Here is a 27,084-nt window from a genome sequence, read left to right on the forward strand (position 1 = left end):
CTATGTTCTCAAAAGATTTGAGTACGGGTATTGGTCGCACGCATTTAAAAGCATTCCCCTTATTCTTTGTAAAGTCTTCCTTTTCGCCACCGCTGACAGGGCAGCGTCCCCTTGACGCCTATTTGTGCATCAAACTACTCACCTCATACTCAGCTTTTAAAAATAACCTCAAAGGCATACAGAGAGGTGCTGTCAGGCAAATGTTTCCATTGGGGGGGCATCATGTCACTCTGGAATGAGGCGGCTAATCAGCTGTCGGGCTGAACTTTTCGAGCACCAGGCAAGAGGGGAAAAAGAGCCTCCACCAAATGCGTTATAGAGCGCCCTGCATAAATTAGGTCTTACGGACATTGGCTTGCCTTTATGTGTCAAGCTAGTCGTTATTTTTATTCTTGCTTTGTGTTGCCTTAACACCAGCTACCGGCCCTGTCCACAGACCCAAAATTAAAGGAATTCAAAGATATTGTGAAACGGCGGTCTGTTTCCCAGGCCACCACCAGCAGCCCTGCACATGAAACAGCCCAGCTCAGCCTCTTTAGACCCTTCAGGAACCGACGTCACCAAAGCCTAAGCCACAGTGTGGTAGAGGATACGGTAAAGAAAGGCTGTGAGCGCTAACACCGCCTTACTTCATTAGCAAACTCACCTTCCTGTGACCCCGCTGGCAGTCAAACTCACATCCCTGAAATAGACATACAAGTTCGACAAACACTCCCTAACAAGACCAGAGACACAACAACATCGAAAACACCTCTGTTTCTCTGCTGACGTCCTCCCATTTAAATCTCTGCTGTTTTTTACTTTTCCAAGAATCACCATCACCTTTCCAAGGGGTAGAACAGACACATTACATGGACGTGTTGTGAGCAAGAACAACATTATCAGCACTGCAGCACAGAGAGCTAAAGAAAACTAAAAAGAGCACGCTGTGGCCCACCAGTTTGAGAAGCATATTACGTACATATTATGGCCGTCTCAGTCACTAAATCCGAATGCAACCCAATTCAAGGGATAGGATATTCTGAAATGAAGCCCAATACATCATTCACTAAAATAAGTGTGAGTTGAGTGACTTTCAAGGGAGGGTGATGTCATAGAGCTCCTGTAGAATTCCTGCCTTCTACAGACGCGTGCATGACATAATGCATAAAGGTCATACTGGCCATAGACGGTGACCAGAAATTTATGCTCATGTCGTCGGGATGGGTGACACATCACAATGGTAATTATTGAATGCAATAACGGTCAAAGCCGCTGTGTTGTGTATTGACTTTCCTTTCATCTTTTTCTCTTTAATTATACCTGACGTGGTAGTAAACAACCACACTTCAGAGGCCGTGTGAAATGCTTGTGGAGAAAAAAGAAAATGTCACTACTATTATCTACTGGGAAACTATAAGATTGACAAACAGCAGCAAGGCCTCGCAGCCCAATGAGATTGACAAAAACACATCACATGATCACATGGAAAGGAAGCTCTACGAATCACCACCTCAGTCAGCTGTACAACCTATTACACTTCCACTGCAGAGGACAGCATATGCTGCAACTCTAACCTAGTTTTCATCTAGTAAAGTTGCCTCAGGGGCTTGCTGTGGAATGGTATGATCTCCCCAATATCCTCATCAATCTTTTTATACACTTAAAGCTAAAAGCTTACCCTGAATATCATCCTGACAAGAAAAGGAAAATCAGGTCTACCTCCGGTTTTGCCTTTTGCCATATTCAGTGGCCTGTGTTTTTGTTTGAAAGAAATATATATTATTTCCGTTGGACTAAATCTCACCTGATAACCCAGTTTCAAATTGAGCATCTGTACTTTGAACCAAAAACATTTCATGTGCAGTTTTCCCCAGCAGAACAAGATTAATGTGGCCTATTTTTAATGGGGTTAAAGAATATATTGGACAAGTACTGCACATATCAAAAGAGTTAATGAGCTGTCATCTGTCCTATCCCAGGTCAGCACTATGGAGCACAGTCATTTGAGCACCCTGGTATTACTGCTCTCTGTCTTGTTTTGTCTCTCAAATACAGGCACGTATACAAACACAAGCACCCTGACCTGAGCTGACCTACGCAAACCCCTTCTCTCTGCCAAGAGCCCACTGCATTACAGAGATCCACTTTAATAAACTGATGCCGCCCTAAGCCTCAGCTATGAAAGGCGAGGATCGTTAAGGGAACAACTCTGTAAGACAAGCAACTGTGAACTTGACCCTGAACAGCTGAAGTCTCAATGGCACACAGCTGAAGACCCATGCAACAGACCAAAAACTGACCTGCGTCACCCACACCAGAATTTCCAAGGGCTGTGCACCTACAGGGTGGGCCTGGAAGGATGGTCTGGCGAGCTGCCAAAGGGACCCTTAACACATGGGACCGAAATCAAAGCTGACCAATCGTGCAGCAGAATATAGGGTCACATGGCCACAAGGGTGCAGATAGAGGTGTGGAAGGCGGCTTTCACTAGAATGGAATTTGATCGTTCTGTTCTGTAAACCAAGCAGAAAACAACAGTTGGTGTGAGAGGAACGTAAGCCATTGGTGAGCCAGCAGCTGACCCTGGGGCTGAGGCAACCTTCTGGCGATAGCTAGGTGACTCAGCTCGGACGCACTTTTCTGTCCCCCCCACTACCCCCCCGGGGGGCTTTACACGCACACACGGGCACTCAGCGCTGGTCACGTAAGCAGCGCTACGTGCACACCAAAAACGAATCACACTGGGAAACCACCGGGGATCCTGTTTCCTCAACCACCGCTCCTCCAAGCCGGAAACGAGATCAACTTCAGCCAATTAAGTTATGCTTAGCTGAGGAGTATTTATAGTGGCAAGATAAAAATAAACTGTTACCCACAGAGCCAATTAAACAAAGCACACATGTGTGTAATGGCTGGGAGGCATGGCTACACCCGCATACTGAAGGGTTCCCTGCAATTTCCTCAAAGCTGGGAAGATGGCACAGAACGATGTTTCAGTTTTCCACAGAAAACCTAAACACATCTCTGGTCAACAAGAATGCAACCTATGACTCAGAGGAAAGACAGGAGCTGCTTAGCTCATTCTAATCTATGGCTCCATTACCGGTATGATACCTGATGGACACATCAGTGGATTACGAAAGTCAACCAAGGGAAATCATGCCAATAAAGACCTCCAAGAGCAATGGGCAGAAGTTGTTTTGTAGATATTTCTTTGTGTGAATGAGAATGCGGATGTCTATGTGTACACGATTGCCTACGTGCCTCTGTGTACGTATGAACGTGTGTGTGTGTGTGTGTGTGTGTGTGTGTGCGCGCGCGTCACTCAGTCATTGCCCATCTTCCGCTGTGGTCTGAAGACTCATCTCTTCAAACTGTGCCGGGACTAACTATCACTGTTCAGGGCACTCCCAATCTGGGATTTTTATCACTTAAATCCCTCTATTTTGTTTCTATAGCACTTCCATGTTACACATATACCTCCTGTGCCACTTTCATGTTACATGTACCTTCATCCAGCACTAATTGAACTCTGTATCAATATCTTGATGTTGTAGCTTGTAATGCCTCCTAGTTTGACTTAACATAGGTTAGGTCAGAGTAACGTTTACTGTGTGAACTGGACTTAATGTGTACATGGCTAAGAATAACTGTTACATAATGAGTATTATCTTATCGTGCCTGTGTTTTGTAGTCGTTCCAATGACCTTCGGTATGCACTTATGGTACGTCGCTTTGGCTAAAAGCATCTGCCAAATAAATGTAATTTAAACGTGATGTGTGCGTGCGTGTACAAGTGCGTGTGTGTTCGTGTGCGTGGGTTCAGTGGCTAAGCGGTTGGTGTCTATTTCTGCCTGTCTTTTTGACAGAGGGGGCAGGTGCAGCAGAGTGAGCAGCTGCAATGCCAGGCTGCAGTCCTAACCGAACAAAAAGAATGAAGACTGCACTAAATCCAAGCAAACTCGCAGCACTCATTCTTGACATCTCTGTGTCCCACAATACATTAAACTCCTCTAATGTAACGGTCAAAAAGCAAATCCATAACTATTGTAACAATGAAATGAGCCATCTGTCAGAAAAACCCTTTTGTATAATGCCCGAGGCCTTAAACCAAAGCAATAACAAATGAACTCACATGGCCGTAGTTCCCCTCAAACTACTCATTAGCGTGCATCCTCAATTCACCTGGCAACACAAGAAATATGCTCACTAAATCAAAGGGCAAATAATAATAATAAGAATAATAATTATAATAATAATAATATTTATTTTTTGAGCATCATTAATAATCATGGAATTCAGAATGGAAGCTTGCCTGGTCAGATTGAGACTGTGGAATACAAATCCAATAAACTGACTGGCTGGAGTGAGTGATGGGCAGTGATCTCAGTAACGAACATTGTCACACTGCCATTTAGATCTGATATGAAAGGAGGGCAGCAACGCAGAACTTTCCATCAGTCCGATTATAGACATCCTTCAAATACAACTGTACACCGATTCCAAGCCTCAAGACAAAAACAACTTCAAGTTTTCCCACACAGTACGTAGAATGCCACAGAGACTGCACAAACACTTGCGTGTGTTATACAGTTTACAACTGAATCCTCTGAGACTACAGCATACGGCTCATGCTGACCATGTTGAAATTTATTTCTTAAAAATCGCAGTGCAAAAAATCGCAGTGCAGCAGACATTCCTCTCCCCCCAAAAATGTCATTAACACTTTAAACCAGGAGTAAAAATTGGCAGCCAAAAAAAAAGAAAAGAAAAAAGTTAAGTTGTCCTGGAGCACTTCCCTGTTCCTCAATTAAGTAACAAACTCAGGCAAAGGACAAAAGCAGGAGGTACTTACTTTGCTTTGAGTCCCTCTCTGGTGGCTACATGAGAGTGGCAGAGCTCAGAAAGCGGTACGGGGTCCGTCACGTTGGGGGCCGAGAGAAAAGAGCGAGTTTAAAGGGGATAAAGGGAACAGACCGCGCTGCTCGGGCCCCTTCTCTGACTCAGGAGGCTGAAAGGACAGGACTGACAGCAGTCTGACGGCCAGCCCGCGAGCGCGCTCACTCAGGAGCAATGTGTGGCAGCTACATCTGCAGCTGGTGTGATTCAGGACCATACAAATTTAGAACGGTGCTTTCCGCTCCCGCACTGCAGGACCAAATAAATCACAACAGGACGGGGGGGGGGGGGGGGGGGGGGGTTAAGAGGGTGGGGAGAGAGGGAGAGGGAAAAAAAGAGAGTAGAGAGTACCCACACAAGAGGGAATGAAAGAGAGGGAGTGAGAGAGAAATGGGAGAAAATTAGTTAATGGGAGAAGGGGAGAGGGCTCCAGGAAAAAAATATTCCAAATGTTTTTTGGATTAGTCAAAAAAAAACAAAAAACCCTGTGAACACTCTGTTCCCTGGAAAGCTCTCTGGTGCCGAACGTTGGATGCGGCTCTAAATTCCCGTCCTTCGACGTGGCCCAAGTGGCTCGGGCCGACCAGTGAGCGGAGCAGGCCATATGCAGCCTGATCGCCACGCGCAAGGGCTGCCATTTATGGCCGCCGCAGCGGAGCTTTGATAGCGCTGAATCGGCCAGAAATAGCCTCCAAAACTCAAAGGGATCAAATCAGCTGTCAGGACAACCGTCTCTCCTCCCCCCCATATGTTTTCCTGGTGTGCCATGGACCCTCCACAATCAAATGGGATCATCATCTCCTTTATTTTTTTTAAACAACTAAATTGCAACAATTCAGATCACTGAGGACAAACTGACACAAAGTTTGCTCACATGTTTGCCTCCCAAACATTGCCTATAGTTATTTCCATTAAAAACTTACCATTATGACAAATCTGCATTAAAATTTATCAAACAGTCAATGAAACCTGTAGCCTGTAAATAAGCTCCAAATTTGTGTTTATGTACATATCGATTTTAATTCATTCTATATTTTAATTCATTCTATTCGCTTCATTAGCATCACCAGCAGGGACAAACCTGAGAATGGATTTCCACATAAAAATCTGATCTACACAGATTAAGAATCACTTTCATAAATGACATTCACATTGTGCAATGCATGAACAGCACAAGACCAGTCAGCATAAGGCAAACATCCAATGAAGCTACAAGCATAAGGAAAAAACTGTTAAATGGCCAACTACTTTGATGATCACTTTTCGCCCTCTTGTGGCAAAATGTTACCGCCAATCTCTAGCTAAGGAAATTCATCACTCATAGGTGGCAGTGGCAGACTGGGCAAGTGAGTAGCACAGCCACTTGTAGGAAACAGCCAATGGAAGCAGGAGTATAATAAGTCTCTTCCAGATAAGAGGAGCCCATGGCCCAACCAGCCTGGAGACATGGCACAACCCCAGTAAAGCGCACTGCTGCATGCTGCCAATAAAATCCTTCAGTACCAGAGGACTGCCCCATTGATAAAGCTACTGCAGTGGGTCATGAGCTAATGTGAGCTAATGAGACCCCGGAAGAGAAAACCAGGAAGTCCTGCTTCTACATTCCAAGCCAATGGCATTGGCAATAAGGAGTCTGGGGGAGGGGCTGTATCAGTGTTCATTCAGAAAGGGGCCTTCGTGGTTCTGCTCCTCCCTGGCGTTCACTCCTGATCTCCAATAACCACAATGGCCACGAGCTCAGGCTCATCGCCGGGACTGGTTTAGCACACAATTCCACAAGGGAGCACGGGTGGATACTATTCCTGCACACCCAACACGCAACGACCATTCGCAGTGACCTCCACCAGCAGTAACTCAAAACCAGACAGTGAGGGGAAAGGCACTACGGGAGTTACCCTGCAGCTGTTTAAAAAACGGGATAACAAGAGTTATCCAAACAGCAGTATCTACAACCAGATGCACTTCCTGCTGTATCGATTTTCAGCCTTTTCCGATTCCTCTCTCTCAACCACGTGGTATTTGCCATTCGACCGGACCATGAGATCGACTCTAGAAAGGTCAGGTGTGCCGCCAAACACGTAGGATTCTTGAAGAAGTTCCGCACCCCCACCCCCCAAATTCAGCTGGCAGCCGGAGTGGATAGGAGTGATGCCAGGGGTAAATTTAGCACCTGTGTTTGGGGTGAGGTAATGGCCGTTTCTGGATGGAGGCCACCAGTGAGCTCAGGTTACCTGGGCAGAGCACATGGCCAGTAGGGGATCCATGCTAGCGAGAGACCGAGTCAGATTTATTTTTGAGCCTTAAGATGAATCGATTTGAAAGAATGCTTTGATTAGAGCAGTGCGTCTCGTCATGTTCTAGCTTTGCAGTATCGCAACATGAAAAAAAAAAATGTTCTCATACGGAAGCAACTGCGGTCACACTCCCACTTCCATGCGGCTGAATAAGCCTTAAACCCCCGAAACACAGACGGACATTTCCAGGATGTCCGGAACGCAGGAGTGAGACGCTATAAACGCCATCCCAGCTTCCCCCATTGCTTCCGCAGCTGAGCGACGGGGGTAAGCCGGACGGCGCTGCTGTTGTTTCCGCTTGTTCGTACCCATTTCTATCCCCCAGAATGCATTACTCCAGCCTATACCTACAGCTATTACAGGAACCACTTGGGAAAAACACGTGCTATTGTGTTATCATAAAAGGAACCATGTCTGGGGATGCGGGTGGTGTGGACGCTGGCTTAGCGCATCACAACAAAGTTCACAAAAATTCTATAGAACAATTTGGCAAAACAAGCTAAAAGCAAATGCCTTGACCAAACTGTAATGATCACAGACAAAACCAAAGGCATCCAGAACCAAATAAGACTCCTCAGTCAGCTCTGCAAGAATACAGAAAATAGCCCTGTTAAAATGACCTGGCAACATCACAGCAAATGAAAAAAGCAACAAAAAAAAAAATGGCTCAGTAGAAGGCAGAGAGGCTGAGTATTACTCCAGTTATACTTGTATGAGTGCCAGAAGGCAGCCTCCAAAAAACACCCCAATATCAGGAGGGAAGCTCTTTGTTGGCTCATGGATCGAGGACAAAAGCACCGCGCCCCGCCAATAACATGTGGGCTGCTGCGGGTCAGGGGAAGTCCGCTCGTCAGTCAGCTGATGTGAGGGGAAAGGGGAGGAGCCGCGAGAGATCCGGTAGATCTGAAGGAAACAGAGCCAACAGCCTGGGCCAGACCTGCAGGGATCCACAGCCACTGCCTGCACTGCCACAGATGATTTTGTCAACACACAGCGCCCTCTAGTGCAGACATGGACACTACATGCTACTAAACCGCCTTCCCCCCACCGGTGAACTGCAAAATCCACTTCATGCCACTTCGTTGACCAATGTCACACAGGTAAATACATAGAACTCATGAAACTGAGCAAATAGTTGGCCCCTTTAAAAACAAAACTGGTTAACATTTGTTTGTTCCTTTAATATGAGAGTGTTTAGTCCCTAGTGGCTGTTGAGAGGGAGCAGCGGTGTGGGAACCTTCCCAACAGGCCTTGTGGTGACTCAGCGAGGGGGCTTTGTTTGAGCTACTTCAGTGGCAGGCGTCCGAAGGCCAAGGGAAGGACACACTTCCACCCTAATTATTCAGCCTGGGATCTGACACAGGCACTGCACGGAGACGGAGAGGACACGCAGCGAACGCGATTCTGCTTTAAAAGTGTGATGTCATCGACTGTTTACGGCTCCCCTCACAAAGCTGTCGGAGCGACTGAAAGATTTCAACTTGGATACGAGGGGGAACAAAAAAAAAAACAACGAGTTTAACACACCTCCCACTTCCTGCACATTTCGAGAGGAAAAAGTAAAAATGGTACATTACTAGTACAACTTTAATATTTATATGCATTTCACAGTAAGTTATTTCATGTAATTTAAAACTAATAGCTACTTACAAACCCCCCAGATTTCCCATCTTACTGTTGCTCACTGTGCAGCACACAGGTTTCGTTTCAGGTACAGAACAGGTAAACTAAACAAGAATGGGAACAAAAAAAAAAAAATCAATGCACACTTACACTGAAGACAACCATTTGTGAGAGCGTTCCTGTTCCAAACCCGGATCGGTTGGAGCGATGACCACAGCTCTCCTGTTCTCTGACCACAGGAACGCGAGAACAGTACACCGCAGAGCATCATCAACTGGAGTTCACGTTCTGGCTCATGCTTGCCGAAGCTGGTCACGAACCCTGTCTGGACCGTGTACCAAGGGAACACTTTAGGGTTCCCTAACTTCACCCATCTCCCAAAAAAGAAGCCCATTAAACAGACTAAAACTCTTTTGTTAAGTCAAGGGCATCAATCATAGAAGCCACTGAATGCTGCCAATGGAAAAGCTCCGCACTTTCAGAACAGCAGAGAAGCTTTTAGCATGATGTCATCCACCTGCCATGTGTGCCTTCTCCCTCAATAACAAAAGCCAATTAAATTAAAATGTACCCAGATGCTGGAACACAGGGCCCTCAGTGGCTACAGAAGACCAACAAATCATCCAATCTCTGCTTATCTAGAGTACTGGGATGTCGAGTACACATCTGCAGCAGTGCTTTCTCTAATCTCAACCACACCAGATTCACTCAATAAAACATCATGACATGACAATGTCATGGATATTAATTTATGAGACAACAGATTTCTTTTAGTGTTCCTATAGGGAAAGATTGGAGACTGAGATAAGGGCTTCAAAGCAGTAAAGGTGCCGTATTTCATCTCAGCTTATCAGGGCCGTCCCATCCGATGACTAAAGAAGGTGCTTTCCTGCACTCTTTCTCCAGTTCACCTAATATGACCGGTCCAGCTGGCCCCCTACTGCCATATCAGAGACCAGACTTGTGCTGCTGAAGGAAAGATGGCCGAAACGCGTCCGTGGACTACCGCAAACATTTGGAATAAACTAAGTATCCATTTGAAACTATTGGTGTGCTGGCCAATCATCATTTTTTAACATTTACTAGGACTTTCAGCACTTACAGAATTGCATATAGCAGGCCATCCACTGCTCGGCCTATCGTGAGACAGCTGGCTACGTGCCCCAGATGCTGGGCCAAGGCAGACAGGGCCACTTCCTCTCTCTGGTCTACACCTAGAAACCACTTAAATGAGTCTGTTTTGGAAAAACAAGCAAATCACTGGCAAACAATCAATGGCGGACATAAGGATCTGGTCCAAGATAGAACCAGAGTATTGTACGTTTTTGTTTTGCCCTAAACAAAATAAAAAAATACTTTCCTTCAAAAAATAGGTGTCAATACTAATTCCTGTAGAAATTCCCAAAAATGTTTACACTACTATATTATAACATACTACATGTATACTATCACATGCATGCATACACATACACACACACACACACACACACACACACATTCTTTCTCCACAGGTTTCACAGCAGAATTATCCTCAATTGTGACCCAACTCCTTCAAACAGCTCTGCATTCTTCCTCCTCCATTCACAACCACCAAATCAGACTAAATGCACTCAGACCGTTCCAAGGCTCCTGGGAGCATTATATAATTACAGTTGGGATCCAGCCATTGCATTCAAACCTGCTGGGAGACTCTCATCGACAACAATGGCAAAATGCAGTGGCAGCGTGGCGTTTCACTGGCAAAGAACAATTACGCTCAACAACACTAAAAGCCCGAAACGATTGAGATAGGATGAGAGAAAGCCATTAACCAACACAGGAAAAAAGACAAAATTGGTTCACAGGAAACAGAAAAGGGCAAGAAGTATAGAGGAGCTCTGGGACCATCCCACCTATGATGAACGAACCCCCATTAACACAAAAAACAGAGAACAGACAAGCACGACCACATTAACCGCAGCACTCTGCTTGAGGTAATGACTGAGTATCATTTTTGTTTGAATATGAAACGATAAAATTAGAACTAAGCAGCGATTCTGATGTTCAGAACAGATGTAACACAGTGTGTGGAGCGGCTACTGTTATCTGTAGCGACACCTACAGGGGGCAGTACTGAGAACCTCCACTGGGCGGTGCTGTGACCTGGTCTCCTCGACATTGATCGCGGATTACCTGCAGCAGGGAATTCCGCTAAAGTTCGAAAAAGGGGGTTTTGACAGGTGTGAACAGGTGTCATCATTCTTATCCACCCATCTCATCCAAAGCTCTATTACATGAACCATAAACCTCCGTTCTGGCCAGCAACAGACCAGCACCACCCCTAACCCCACACCTGACAGAGCCGGCATTGCAGCGCAAGTGCGCTCAACCACGTCAGCCTCCACCCACTTCACCCTTCACCCTTTACCCCCGGAGTAGGCGATATTTATCAGGGGCCCGCCGGACGAGACTCCTCCTTTCTTTCACAAGACACAAAAGACCGAACAGCACTCGCGGGGTCTAAAGTCCAGGGAGGCTTTATAAATCATAATCTCCTTGAGCACGCTGCCAGAGGTTCCCCTGTGTCTGAGGCCACAGATCGCACCGTACTGTACCGACTGAACGGCAAGTGGCACCGCCATCTGTTCCCAATTAGCCACGATGAATGCAGGGGGGAGAAACGGGGGGGGGGGGGGGGGGGGGGGAGACACGGGGGGGTGACACAAGGGGGTGTTTACGCAGGCTGTGCCTTAACACCCCGTTACAGCACATTGTGAGATTCACAAACCCTTACAATGTTTATGGATGGGTGCATGTGGATGACAGTGCGGTCTTTGACCAAGACGGCATTAAAGAGTTTTAACATGCAGTGAAACACACTGAAAATGCAGGTTTTCAATGGTGGCAATTAGCTGGCGTACATCAGACACTGTCAGGTCAAAAGTCCAGCCCAGGGCAAAAAATAAAAAACGTCTTTCCACTGCAGAGTAGCAATCGAGGCATGCCATTCGTCAATACTCACGGCTTTATAAAAGGTTGCCCGTTTGCATGCTAGCTCTGTTGCATCTCAGAATCCACAGCAGCTCTTCGATCCCAAAAAACATTCCCCATATACCTACTCTGAAACAACTTAATTTGTATGTCAACACTGGCGAGCTAGCAAGAAAAACGGCTCCCAGGAGTCACTGTAAAGGGGACGCCCTCATGCGAGAATCAATAGCTTCCACTGACTTCACTGCCCATTCATGTCTGTTCCCCCACGCACAAATGTACATGCACGCACAAACCCGGTTAAAGTGCTTTAAACATCTAATTATTTGAGCTACTTATGAAGCACCACACAACCATGGGAATTACCATGGAAGGGAATTTCTATATTTGTGTACTTCCATGTAGGGCTTCAGGCATTTAATCCTCCATGATGTTAACAACAGTAAGACGACATTTTGCAAGGTGCAAAGATTTGCATCAAAGCCTCATAAAAAGATGAGAAAAAACACTGCAAGATGTTCAACCATGAAACAATTTTGTTTCATATTAAGCACTTCTATCTTGGAGCCTTTTAAACTCAGGATGTTATACTTGTTATTCTGGTAATCGCATTACAGGGAATGCAATAACTTCAGTCATTATTCAATTATGAGTAATCAATGGATGAACACAGGAAGAAGGAAAAAGAGACTCAAAGAGAAAGAACAAGAGGAAATGAGAACACATTCGACCAAGTTAAAGAGTTAAAGAAAAAAAAGGAGCTCATGTTCCCTGTTTGAGTGACTGCCAAAAGCACTGTAAGTCAATACCAAAATTAAGGGGACTAAGTTTATAAAAGAAGGATCTGCACAGGAAACAATGGATTATACGCATTTCTGGAGATACAGTGACGACCAGCTGTAATCAAGTAAAACAGCAGAAAAAACCACTCTGATTTACCCAAGATTGAGAGCTCTGAATGACAGATGAAACTAGGCCTATCACAATGTCCCATGTGTGTGCTGGTGAGTACAGTCATTTCGGAGCAGGGGGGACAAGGCATCTGGGAGGAGGACAAAGAAGAACCATATCATCTGCTGATCTGTCACCAGCATCAGCGGATGAAAAACTACATGACAGTAGCCATGCATGTGTATGTATCTTATCCACCGGACATGAGGTGTACACAGTGTACATGAGTAACACTTCACATAAGTCATCCTCTACAGTAGCATGTACCATAAGCACAACAGAACCCCCAGGATACAAGCACATTGGAAACAGAGGTTGTCACAATATTCTTCATTTTTAAAGAGACATCAAAAAAACGAAATTTTAACTACGTGAATCCCTTGATGATCCCTGGACTTTGACTGATATTATAGCAGATAGAGTTATGTATGCTAATCTCACAAACCTTCACATAAACCCATGTCAGAATGACACAACATTGTTCTCCCCGTATTGTTTTTGTGAATCACAGTTCACCATTTCAGTGACCTTCTGTTCCGCAAAACAGTTAATTTTGTTTGAGCCCCTCCTCATTTTAAATGGTTTCCCAAACTATTAACAATAGTGCCAAGACATATTTATCTAATTTTGATAGAGAACCATATTAGTTGCATGTTGGATCAGTGACAGTAAAGTAGACGAAGAAGGTGCAGAGGCCACTGTTGACTATGACAGCCTGAATTTGAATGTTGGTTAAACAGTAGGTTACTACAGGACAGAACTCTGAAAAGATATGGTCACTCACTATACTGTGGTATTTATTTTTTCAACAAATACTATAACATATCTATTTAACGTGCATACCTGACATGTTTTACACACCACCCATGTTTAATAGCCATTTGTGGTTCCTGACCCACAGTTTATAGTGGAGGTTATTGTCTAGAAGACTTTTACATTCAACCTTTTCCCCCAATAAATAAACAGAAAAATCAACGCATAATATCAATTTGCTTTATATCACTAAAACAGGATGGTCATTCTCTAGCTCTGTGAAAAGACAGAGATGGGGGGGCGGGGGTGCTGGTCACCTGACACTCTGGCCCCAGAGATCAGGCGTTCGCTGGCACTGCGCACCCACACAGGTCCGTCTTCAGCAGCACAAAGAGGAGGGCGGTCCTGCTCCAGCGCTTCGCTTTTGTGAGAGACTCACGCAACGGACAGGGACACAGAATGAGGGATGAGCAGAGGGCCCGAAGGAACCAGGAGCGGCCCAAACATGGGCAGCCCAGCAAGAACGCGCGCGGTTTTACGCCGAAAGGAAGTTTAAAAAAAATGAGAGATCTCCAGCTCCGTAAGAAGAGGATGGAATAAGCATGCTCAGAAAGAGGGGCTTCCCAAAATTTGCAAGAGGGCCTTATTTGACTGTATACCTCTCAATTCCCCTCCAAAATGCATTACGTCCACATTTATTAACTGCCTGAGGGCCCTGATGAACATATATAAGCTGTATATTTTCTGTTCCTATAGTTTCATCACTTCATCTGTCCAACGCATGCCTGGGACTGCATTCTAAACAAATGTTTCTGCAGTTCATTGTTTTGCTTTGATTTTTTATTGTTTGTTGGCATTGTGAAAGCACAAGCTGTGTGAAATTGTTTTAAAAAACAGTTTTGTTCAGGCTTGGCACAGCTGTCATCTGTACACAATCCTATAGTGTCCAGCTAACATACACATTTTCAGATGCAGAGCTATCAAGACTTTAAGATCACTCTATGGTGCATTTCTGTGGACTCATTATCCCCTCTAAGTTAGCAAACTAAAAGATTTTTTACCCCCAAAAATACCAGAGTGGAATTGCAGGGGGCTGGATCCACAGTGAACTCCCTAAACTCCCTGAGCAATGTTAATTGAAAGATGATGTGGAAAGTAACAGCATCACAGTACAAACAGAGCTTGTGACATGCGTTTCCATGGCGCAGTGGTAAAGTTTAGGGGTGACCCAGCAGCTGGGGCTCACTGTGGACAGGGGCCTACACCACATCACAGGCATACCACAACATCATTGTCAGAGCCTGCTTGAGTGACACAAAGCAGATTGTTCCACCCATCCATAACAATCAAAATATTCAGGCCATGGAACTGGGCATGTAATGCAAAGTTTGCAGGTTTGATTCTTTAATACTTTAAATTAAGACTTGCCGAATCCAAGCACCCTCCAAAACCACCTAATCACACCAGACACTGCATCAATAGTGGGCACAAGACAATGGATCCAGCTCTAAAAGTGCTCCACACTGACAAATTTACTTAAGCAAACTTCCCATGCCTTAAAAAGCCTTAAAACAATCTATCACGTCATCCTTTGCCTACAAATAAAGCAAATCTTAAAACTGCTGAATCAACTAGTAAAAGCAGCTGTTTAAGAGTTTGTGGGCTTAAATCGCAAAGTTTGGAATGTAAGTCATGAAAGGCCTCAGAATGGAGACCTCAAGTCTCAAACTCCACCCCAGACCCTATAAAAGGCTTTTTTTCCTAAAGGCTGAAGTGCTAAAAATTCATGAATTCACACAGTATCATTTAATTTTGACATCACAGCCTTATATAGCCATTAACTACCAAGAGAGACATGCAAGGTTGTCTTGCGTTAGATTCCATGTGAAATTAGATAAAGAGCAAGGAATGTGCAATTAACTCTGTACATAGACTGTTATGTGGTCCAGAAGTATTTTAATCACAATAACAGGCAGATGAAAACAGTTGAGCTTTAAGAACATAACACAGTGAATAGAACAGGTAACTCAGCCCATCTACGCCCATTTGCATAACCTAGCATTGTTCACAATTTTTCCCTCTGTAAATTAAGGGGGGCGGGGGTGGGGTGGGGGCAGGGGGTGGACACTATACCAACAATGCCATGCAAATATCTCAATATCTGGTCATTCACAAAGTTTAGGGTTGTTCCACAGAGCGCCGAAACGCATTTGCGAGACGTTAAAATGCAAAGCAAAAAAATGGCTCGGCTGAACAGATGTGGGGGAGCCATCCATATGCCACACCGAGTTTCACATCTGGACCACCCTCATCCCCCAGTCCCTCAGAAATAGACTGCCCTCTTAGACCACTACAGAAGTAAATCATTACCATACACTTGCACATTTCTAATGCAACATCAAAGCTCTGCTTGTCCGAAACGTTCCCCTCTCATTTTCGGGGTTCAGCAGACAGGTGGCCAATGCTGCACCTCTGGCTCCCACCTGGACCAGCGAGGGTCAGCGAGGGGGCAGAACGGAACCACTAATGAGGGGCATGTGGGCATTTCTCGTCAGAGCCCAGCCCAGCATGGGCAAAGAGCTTTGGGCAATGCTAATGTACCCCATCGGTGGGATGGGCCCCATGGGGCTTTCAGAAAGTCACTGTGTGACCAAGAGCTCATTCAGTAGGCAGATCGTTCCATTACCCATTTCCAACCTTCCGTTTATTGGACAGGGAATTCACTCTGAGTTGTTTGCAGTGGGACAGGCATATTGGCTCTGCTTAGCTGGTGGGGGAGTAACGGAGTCCAGCAAGTTAAAGCAGTTTGCCGCAATACAAAGGCACTCACAATCACCGTAGGTTTGGTTTTTAAAACGTTCAGCATTTTGGTGCTCATCCCCAGTATTTAGAAGAAGTTTCCCCTCTGGCACATGCCAGCTGGGCATGAGGACTGATGCCAGGTGGCCAGCCGTGCCCCCAAACGGCTTTTTCGTCTGCACGCCGGCCGTGTGCCCAGGGAAGCCTTCTCCGCGGATTTCTGCACCGCTGTGTCAAACCGCTGATGTTTGTTCAGGAAGTTCAGAGCCCATTAGAGGGCTCTCCCAGGTTTGTTTAGAGCTCATTCTCTCCTCCCTGCTGCGGTTTATGGACAGTACCATGAAGCCAGCGTTTGGAAATACTTGGTCATACTCATTACCAGACCCGGTTAAATGTATGACTACTCTTATTGATTTAAAAACTATTTGTAAAATACTGGGAGTCAGGATGCTTTTTAAAGGTGGGTCCAGGATTCCCAGATTAATACTTATTTCCTTTTGAATTTGATGCTTGTTTTGAATTTGAAACACAAATAACAATATCCATTGCTCCAGCAAATCCTATGATACTATTCACTGTTAACTACAACTCTGAAAATGACTATTTTTCACATAAGAGCAATGTGTTCCAATATTAAACCCTAAAAGCCCATAATACAACAAATAACATGCAGGTGAATAGCCCTACATTGCACTGCACCCTAAAAATGGTATTCTATTAAATTAGACGTGATCAGTTTTCAGTTTTTTAAAAGATCACAGGTAACGTGTCTCTGTGAAACAGCCTCTCCCAAAAGAACCATGGAAATCCATGGCACATCACAAAAACCAACATACAGGCATGCAGCCACATACACACAATACACAGCAGTGCCCATTCAAATGCAGACACACACATATCCAGTCATAAAAACACAAAGGGACACAAATAGACACACGTAAGCTTGCAGACACACACATATGTACATACTTACAGTACATGCATTTCAGGTGTGCATTTGCAGTGACACAAGACAATGACTTCAAGAACCCCAGCACAAAAATGAGAAAATGAAATGAATGAAAGTCATATTTTCCTGCTTGAAAGTACAAGTAACAGCAGAGGTCTTTGTAGAGGGTGATCATTCTCACATAAAGAACTGGAGTTCCACACAATTCCTGTGGAGATGGCTTTGATCATTCCAACATTTGATCTTCCGAGCCACAGAATATAAAAACACGAAATTTACTGAACTGCATACCCCAAAGAGCACGGAGCTAAACTGGCGCAGCATCAGAATCAACCGTCTGCACCGACTCAACTCCCGTTGTCACCAGACGCCGTTCGGCTGCATGAGAGCTCGAGGCTTTCACAAGAGGGTTGGAATGTGAAATAAAAAGCGAGCTTCGAGTCTTTTAGCCTCGATTTCAAGGTTACGGAGATACAGTACGGTGTATACCAATGGCGAGCCATAACAATTCTACTACTAACACAATAGCAAATACACATGTTCATCAAACCTGTACTACCAAGGCAACTTCTCTCATTCTTCAAATTTGACATCTTCCTAAATCAAGCCAACCCCCCCCCCCTCCCCCCCAAGGGGTACTATAGCCATTTCTGAAAAACATGAAATGTTACAACGTTTAATGTCTTGTGTTATGCCATGTTGATTTCCACTTCAGAAAAAAATTTGTTGAAATCCCAATTCAATCTAAATATGTGAAAATCTATGGAAAATAGAAATAAGACTGGATCTCAGTGAAAAGATAACATAGCAATAATAGCAATAAGGGCCTTCAAACAAGCGTAACTCAGAATGGGAATACAGACCACACACTCTACCTTCCACTTTCTGAAGCTACATCCAATGACATCACATCTTCCCACCTGTAACAGTACACAATCTTCATTCAACTGCAGAAAACCTTATGGAAAAACTGCTAAGAGGCAGGGGGAAGGCATTGGGAAACAACAAACCTGAAGGGAGCAAGAAAATAACAGATGTGAAGCAGCAGGAGGAGTCAAATTTGGTTTACATCCACCCTAGTTCCAAGAAGCATAGAGCGCAGGGGTAAAATGTGCACTCTAGCACACATCACCGGTAACAGTAGGACAAAGCAGCCTGAGGGACAGGCCATATCTGTGTCCTCACGCGACAAGTCAGCGGGCTGGCACACGCACTACCTGGCAGCTGTGAAGTACACAAAGCAGTCATTCGTTTGTTGCCTTTTGACAGCATTGTTCGTGCCGAGCACAAGTGATCACGAAGGGCCAGACTGGCGTAATCTCCCAGGGAGCAGACCTATAGGCCACAGCGTGAGGCTGGAGGACTGAATCCATGCTACCGCAGCCTTGAGCAAAGCGCTTACCTTCAATGACTTCTGTAGATGACGCGTGCAGCCGTGTATATGCATAAAAGCCACTGCGCGTAAAATGGACCTCGGATAAGAAAGTCTACTGAGCTTCAAAACCTGAGTAATAATATTGGAACTGTATTAACAGCTCAAAATTAATTCACTGGTATCGGCCTCTTGCTTATGGCCGATATGGTGATGCAACATACATGTGCCAGAGAGGTGATGCCTTTGATGTGCCACTAGCGCAATGCATGAAGTTAAATTTAATTTGCTCAAAAAGTAGGCTAATCAGACATCTGGGCCACTTTCATTGCTCTTTTTTTAATTGATCATTTTTAACAGCTAGACTTACAAGCAAAGCTGCGCAGAAACTTGCATTTCTCCTTCGTAGGTGGACGTCTAATCTACCAAAATGAATGAACCTTAGCTGCAGTTTTAATTTCTGCTAAAATGTAAAAAGGCCAATGTGGTTTGGACAAATAGCAGTTATTATTATTGACCCAGATTTTCCCATAGTGTGTATTCCTAATAAAACCTCATGGGAGAGTGTCAAGTGGAGATTGCAGCTGTTTTTGGACGCCATCTTAATCATCATGCACAGCTGCACTAAACCTGACTCACAAGACCACATCAACAGAAAAAAAACCACACACTGCATCCAAAGTTACTAATACACTGATCACCATGACAGGATTACAAACACATGTATTTGACAAAAATATCACTCGTCAAAATTTGTCCAGAGTAACTACCATGAATCTGTCTCCTTAATAGCAGGTAGTTAAGCCTAGTCATGCTGCCCAATGCATGCTGATCTGGAACAAATGTTTCCTATGTGACCAGCTGGAAAGTCTGTACAGTCTGGTAAAGCCTGAGGGTATGCATTTTGTTTCTACCAAGACTATAAAATAATTTTGCCATTGAACACATCAAGATATACTGTACTGACAGCATTCAAGTAAGTAACACAGTGGTATCCCGAGCATATGCGCCCTGCGATGGACTGATGAACTGTCTCAGGTGTATTCCTGCCTCTCGCCCAGTGCATGCTGGGATAGGCTCCAGCACCACTCGCAACACTGTCCAGAAATAAGCAAGTATAGATGATAGATGGATGGATGGATTTAGCAGATACTCTTTTCCAGGGAGACATAAATAGCATTCTCTCTGTTTTAAGCACATAGTATCATTTAAACAGATGGGCCATTTTACTTTACCTTGCTCAAGGGTACAACAACAGTGTCCTGCCTGGGAATCAACCCTGAAACCTCTGGGTCACAAGACCTGTTCCCTAAGCATTATACCTCCCTGTAGCTTGTAGGCTGCAATCATAAGTCACACTACAGGGGATATGAAGGGTCTATGCTATAACCCAAAGAGTGCTACTGACGCTACTTTAACACATTGAATGTCATGGCTGTTTGGGCAATCTGTGAGAAATTACAAACAACGAATCCTAGCCTTAGTTGCTCCAGCATGGTACACCTCACCAGATGCTTCTAAAGTCCTTCACTTTGTTTAGACTCAGAGGAAACTGGCAAGACTATTATACACACAAACAGTAGTCCAGATGTTAAATCATATTGGATAATTACAATGTTGAACCAAAAACCCATTAGAAAAGGAAAAATACCTCCACATATCCTCTGTACCAGCAACAGAATGTTACTGAACCCCAAGGTTAAACCTGGGTGATATTGGGATGGGGGTGTTACTGCTGAAGCATAGCACTTGCCTCCACTCATGTGCCACGTAAAATTCCAACATGAATATGAAAAATGTTTTTGTTCAAACTAATAAAGTCAGGTGGCAATACAGTAAATTATATAGCCGAGTGGGCCTCTACCACCACACAGAAGTTTGAAAGTATGACTGATGTGTAAACAAAAATAATACATCACCCAACCCATATGATGTGTGCGGTTATAAATTTAACATTTTATTCTTTAAAAGCTACATATCCAATCATTTTATGAAGGAAATGTTCCACAAGAGGCTGCTCAAACTAACATGTTGGGGTAAAAATCTTCACAGCAGGGATGTCTAAGGCTGGGATTACAGTACACCAGGAGAGAAGTGGATTCAAGATTCAATACTTTATTGCCATACAACTTAGTTGTTAGGAATTTGCATCAGTGTGCTCATGACAGAACAGCAAACAATCACAGCAAAACAGTCAAGACACATAATTTAAAAAATGCATGGTGGAAGTTATTTATACCAAAAGCTCAGTGCACAGTCCACCAGCAGAAACCGCCTTTAGAAACATGATTAACAATCCTTAGTGTTAGTGAAACAAAATTTGTTAACATCACAATTAGTTACATTTTTAAAGTCGTGTTAATTTGTATTACTGTTAACACTGCATTTGCTGCTAGCATTTTAGAAACAGTACTTTTTGTAAGCATCTTTAACAAACAAAACTATTTTTCTTGAGGGTAGCGTATCTGCTCTGCTCCTTGCTGCTGTTTAATGTTTTGGTGGATTTGGCGACGCCTGTGGTAACTGGTGGTCACAAAAGTTTGTTTTCACACTCCAAATACCAGAGTTCCATTCGAAACGAAACTATTACTAGGAGCATATGAAGTTCTTAATTTTCTTAGATGATCCAATTTTAGAGAGTTTTTAAGAGAAAGAAGACTGCCTAGAGACAACCAACATTGTTACCTGACATTGTGTTCTTTTGCATTCAGCATGCAAGTTCCTGTGCTTGCGGCAACACATTTGAAATTGTGGCAGGAATGTCATGCCCGACACCACCAATGGAAAACAGCATGTACAAGAGTAATTTATGAATGCAAATACATTGAATTTATATTGCTACAAAATGCTATTGTGAAAAGGAGTCAAATATGTCTTTTTTCATATGTCATCTCGGCTGCAAGGTTGTGTTGTAACTTGTTTTTGACCCTTTATTTAGGATACAGTATGTGTAGAGATAGCTACCTTGGGGTGTCTTGTGTGGCATGGCCCGTAGAGTGCTTTCCATATGCTCATTGCAAGCCGCGAAATGGGCGGTTCGAGTCTGACCACCGACCTTTGTCGCATGTCTCTCCCTCTCTCTCCTCCTAGTTCTTCCTGTCTCTGTACACTGACCTGTCAAATAAAGCTGAAAAAGCCCAAAAAAAACATTAAAAAAAGAAATAGCTACCTTAACATTTACTAAACAAGTATGTTCATTTATTTTGATGATAATTCAGTGACACACCCAACATTCTTTTGGAAAGGGATATCTCAAAAGCAGATCAGACTTATCTCTGTGATGACTCTTGCCTTAAAAATTTACACCTGTGCACATGTAGCCTATTAATGACCATAAACAACAAACATGAGTATAGCTTGCTCATCGAATAGTCGACAGCTGTGCTTGTGGTGACATGATGCAAATATGACCACCAACAGTGCATTTCCACAGTGTATTTCTGTGAATCAGTGAGCCAGGTGCAAAGAAATTAGCCTTGACCCCAAAACTATGCTAGCTCTCTGCAGTGGACCACAGCTTGTACAAAAGCTCAGATCCACCAGCATGACCACTGAAAGGAAGCAGGCGCCGCACAGCCGGCCTAAGAACAGGATGTCGTTCCCTGAACTGTGAAATGAGGAGTGCAGTCGCACACAAACAAAACCACGCGCTCCATGATCCTGAGGACAAGTGCACAGAGCCAAACTTACACAGCACTCCATTAGGCAAAAATGTATTTGGAAAAGTCTGTCTTTTCTGTCTGGCAGCTTACCAAGTCGTATTTCAGATTTGCATTTGCATGCGTACATCAAATTACACAACTGAGCAATTTAAGAAAAATGGAAAAAAAAGCAGACAGATTTTGCAACAGCTTTGTCACAGCCCACAAGACAGCAGAATCAGATTTTTTTTGAAGCATTTAAATCAAAGCCTCGAGAGGGACGCTGATGGACTACAGTAACCATCAGTCCCTGCTCCTTTTCCAAGCTGCCGGCCAGATGACACCAGCTCCACGTCTGGCCAGACCATCACTGCCGAGCCCGTGAGAGAGGGTCTGCTGAGAAAACGCAGCGCGTTCTGAAACGCATCACACATCCGTGGGCCTCCCGCGACCGCAGAGAGATGACGAGAGCCAGTTAGTCACGCAGCGGTGATGAACGCAATACACAAAGGAGAAGAAACGGTAACGTTTGCCCAGAAACTGAACCTCCTTTCCCCCTGCAACACATCCCTCTTCTGTATTCAGCAGCCAACTCAACTCTCTGGCACAAACATCATCCCTGGCCTGATTTTATCTGCAGGAGGACATCCTCACAGCCAAGGAATATTTGTTCAACAATTTGTTCATCTTATCTTGCACAACAAAAAAGCACTGAAACAAATCTTAAGTGTATCTGCTAAGAAAAGCTCATATAAAGGATTTTTTTGTTGTCATTTTATTACAACTGCACAACTTCAAACTTTATCAGCCTGATGCACCTTAATTTTTTGCTCGTTTGCAACCAGCTGCAGACAGCAGGGAAGGAATTTTACTGGGAATGGTATTCTGGATCTAATTTTACAGAATAGACTTCTGCACAAGTTGCGTTTGGTGTTTGGCAAGGCAAAAGCGAAAGTCCTGTACAGCTCAGCAGGTGGACAGTGCCAATCAACACTGCAGGATGACAGGCACAAGATGATGTGATACTGGGTATTCCACAATAATAGATTATTAGATAAATTGGAATAAAAAGTTTTTAAATTACAGTTTGTCATTTAAAAAAAAAAAATTAAGGAAACTATGAGCACAGTCTGGTTGCTGAAAAAACCCCCCACCACATCCTTTTCTAGTATCCTGAAACCACATTCTTCTCCCCCTACCCAATATGACCAACTTCAAGAAGGTAAACTCAAAATTCAATAGAATAATTGTGTAATAAGTCAGTGTTCTGCTCAGTAAGGAGACAGTATTGGCAGCACCTCCCTCCCTGCATTCAGCTGAAGATCTACTGCAGCTATAGTAAAATTCTAAATAATTACTGGAGATCTGTCAAACACTAATAAATATTTTATTACCAGGAGTTGGAAAGTGTACAATAAGAGTCACGTAATACCCTAAACAAGACTCAGAGGAAAATTTTATTTGCCTCCAAACACATTTTTGCAAGTAATCAGCTGGTTAAACAAAACCAAATACATTGCATGGAATGCGTGGCTGCAACAACAAACAGCACGCTCAATGTGACCAGGGTTCTTTGCAAGTTCGTCCTGGGAATCGTACAAAAGTGTTTATACGGTGCATACACTGTGACCGTCCTCCAATCTAATCGATTCTTTTGCAGCTAAAATAAGCATCAATGATAAAACATTGATTTTTCCTTTACACGGTACATGTTTTGACCTAGCCCACATGACCCAGAGAAACCAAATAAATTATGAGAAAACATGTCTTTAGTCATTCCAGCTCACACCAATAATCAGGCCTCAGAAGAGTGTAGTGGGCTAGTAAACTGAAGATTGCAGGTCAGGGCACAGCCACAGCACAGTTCATCAAGGCACCTAATCTGCATCTGAACCTTTTCAGCACATACACCAATTTATATATGAATAACACTCTTAAGCATATGTTACAGACCATACAGCAGGCAGCAGGCTACCCTACATGCATCAACCAGGTATTCATTTTAATAAATGTTGTCACCATCTGGATAGACTTCTAATGTAACATAAGATAACTTGTCTCAGTTTACCCAGGATTATGGATCCATGGATTTAAAGTCTCTTTTAATTATTGTACTGAAAGGCTGAGTCCAATTAACATTGCAATAATTCATATTACAGACAATGCTATTCTGGTGCATGTAGTTACCCGTGTTATTGGCCCTTAGCGTTGTTTCCCTTAATGGTCTTTTAAGTCACTTTGGACAGAAAAGCATCTGCTAAATGAATACATTTAAATTATTAACAGCCACATGAAGCGTATGCAAAAAGGCCGACTCCTCCGAGCAATTATCCAGGCTCACTGTCACAGCATGTCGCTGCCCGTGTGTGGTGTCTGGCCAGGACCAGAGCCAGGAACAGCCCCTCCTGCAGTTAGCGCAGCTCCAGCATCTCGTCTGTAAGCTCTTAGACCCCCTCAGAGAGCCACAAAACCAGCATCACTTTATCCAGGTCCTGTAACGAGCTGCAGAATTCCAAGGTGTCTATGGTTTCCTCTTCCACCTTACTGTCTGGTTCGTAGTCCAGACAAATTTTCTTTTTGCGAAACAATGATAATATAAAGAGATCACATGGCTAAACTAAGCTGCAAACCAATATCCAAAAAAGTATTCGCATATAAATACTGATTCACATATATACTTATTAATATGGTAAAATTAATAGTAGTAACCACTACAGGTAACCCGTTAAAATAAACATTTGCCGTACATGGATATAAACACACGAGTGCACAATTCGTTTTATACGCAGGGAATAGGGGATTTGCTTCACATGATATTTCGTCAGTTTTCAGCTCGCCATTTCCCCGGTGCTCAGATATCATAAGGGGTGGTCTTAGAAGATGAGACGCGAGTGAGTCATCACTTATTGTACTCCCCAAGTAGGCTATATGAAACAAAATGATGTTCTTGTGAAATTTGCGGTGATTCTGTTGTCCTTTAATTTTATTTTTAACACAAACTGTTCACAGCGTGTCTGCTTGAATACTGCATCAAAGAAAGTGTAAATGTAGTCGGGTTTAAAGGGAAGCCAAATCATTATACACGCATGACACGCACTGCGCGGCTTTTGTACAGTCTCTCCCCTGGCTTCTGTTCCTTTCTTACCAAAGGATCGAATGACATGTTGGGTAACTTTATATAAGGCGCAGCGGATCCTCGTTTATTATAAACTATTCCGCTTTTAAGAGCAACCAATATCGAATTACACAACCTCCAAAAATGTAGACGCATCAAATTCAGAAACTACCAGTCAAGCTTTTACTTTTAGACCCATGACCATGGCAAGCTACCACGCAAAAATACATGGGTCGTAAGTCAGCGCTTTAAGGAGTTTGATCACTTCTGATAAAGAACCAGCTAGTTTCTTTGTTTTGAAAATGCGGCTATGATGTGGTGAACACGCCTGGATTCATAAAAATGTGAAATTCGGAGTGAGGTCAGCAATTAAATACATCAAGTGGTTAAACGGATATGTCGATGCGCCATTATTTATAGATACATTAATAAAAACCATAATTTAAAGTCTCAGTTTCTATTTAGAAGGCTACTGCTTGCACATGTAGACGATTAGCCTACTCTAGTGCGCTACTTGCACATTGCCAACCTGCAGACGCAGTAAGCCCATCACCTGTTTTTATTGCTAGATTTTGAGAAAAAGTTTTTAGCGATGAAACAACAATGGAATCAGCGATGGAAGTGTGAGTATCATGAAATGGCGCACAATAATATAGAACATAATCTATAATAATGGGGTGGGGGGAACAATAACAATTCAATTTAGATTCACTTACCCCTTTAAAGAAGTAGCCTCGGTCATCGGTTCGAGTCAACAGCGTTGAACTCTCCCAAGAAATTGTTTTGTGTGAAGTTCCCCAATGTTCAATATTTCTAATAAGTGCGGTTTAAGAAATATAATAAGGCCGCCAGTTATTAGTTTGCACGTCTAGCTTTAACCAATTGTTTTAAAATGTTCTCCTATGAACCTGAAGTGCGTTGTTTTTCTCCTTCCACAGATATTATATTTGTTCTATTTGTTAGTGAGATTGATTGATTAGTAGCGGAATAAATTGACGGAATGGTTCACTTGAAAGCAACGCACCTGAACCTATTTCATGTTTTATAGTGAGACCTGTCCGTCCACAAGCGCACAGCACTCTATCATTCACGTCTGCTTGTTTCTCAAACTTCCCCACGGTTCGCTATGAGCTGGAGCTTCCGGACGACGTGAGGCAATTCTTAAAGGGACAGATCTTCGGGCCAAAGGGTTCAGGCGCCACCAGCAGGCCCAACGTTATAGCAACACATCCCAAAAGCCAACGGATTTCAATTTGCGTTTTTCAATGTTGATTGCTGTTGTTGTTATTGTTGTTCTTCTTCTTCTACTACTTTTTTGTATTTGTTACATAATACTTAATCTGTGTATTGTCAGTTTAAATCCCAGTAGGAGAAATGCCCTATTGTATGCCTGAGTCAGGTACTTCACCTGAATTTATCCCGAAATATAAATTTGGATATTCTCCAGTATGAAGTTCGCTGCTCAGATGTGAAACTGTGCCTTGCTGTGAACACGACTTTCTGCCCCTGTGCAAGGCTACACATGTTGTCCTTATTATTGTTATTAATTGTATCAGTGTTCCAAAGGTATATTTTAATATCTAAGAATGCAAACTAAACTGCCCACTGATGCTTTCTTTAGGGCTGAGTTGCCTACTCCTGACCCAGTCTGTTTACGTCTGCAGTCCACCCGTGTGACGTGTCCTGAACACACCTTACCTAAGCATCCACGGCAGCATGTGGCACAGAAGGAGGCC

At 43.6% G+C, this 27,084-nt stretch overlaps 1 protein-coding gene across 1 annotated transcript in view; it reads right to left on the reverse strand.

The window, feature by feature from the left end:
* svila (supervillin a) overlaps positions 1-26,475 on the reverse strand; it is a 100,018-nt gene extending 73,543 nt beyond the window's left edge. Inside the window, exon 1 of the mRNA XM_035413406.1 lies at positions 26,065-26,475. The gene's annotated coding sequence lies outside the window, so the exon portion shown is untranslated. The remainder of the gene's footprint in view (positions 1-26,064) is intronic.
* Between the last annotated feature and the right edge of the window lie 609 nt (positions 26,476-27,084).

The sequence above is a fragment of the Anguilla anguilla genome, chromosome 4, assembly GCF_013347855.1.
Source record: "Anguilla anguilla isolate fAngAng1 chromosome 4, fAngAng1.pri, whole genome shotgun sequence".
In the NCBI taxonomy this organism is placed as follows: domain Eukaryota; kingdom Metazoa; phylum Chordata; class Actinopteri; order Anguilliformes; family Anguillidae; genus Anguilla; species Anguilla anguilla.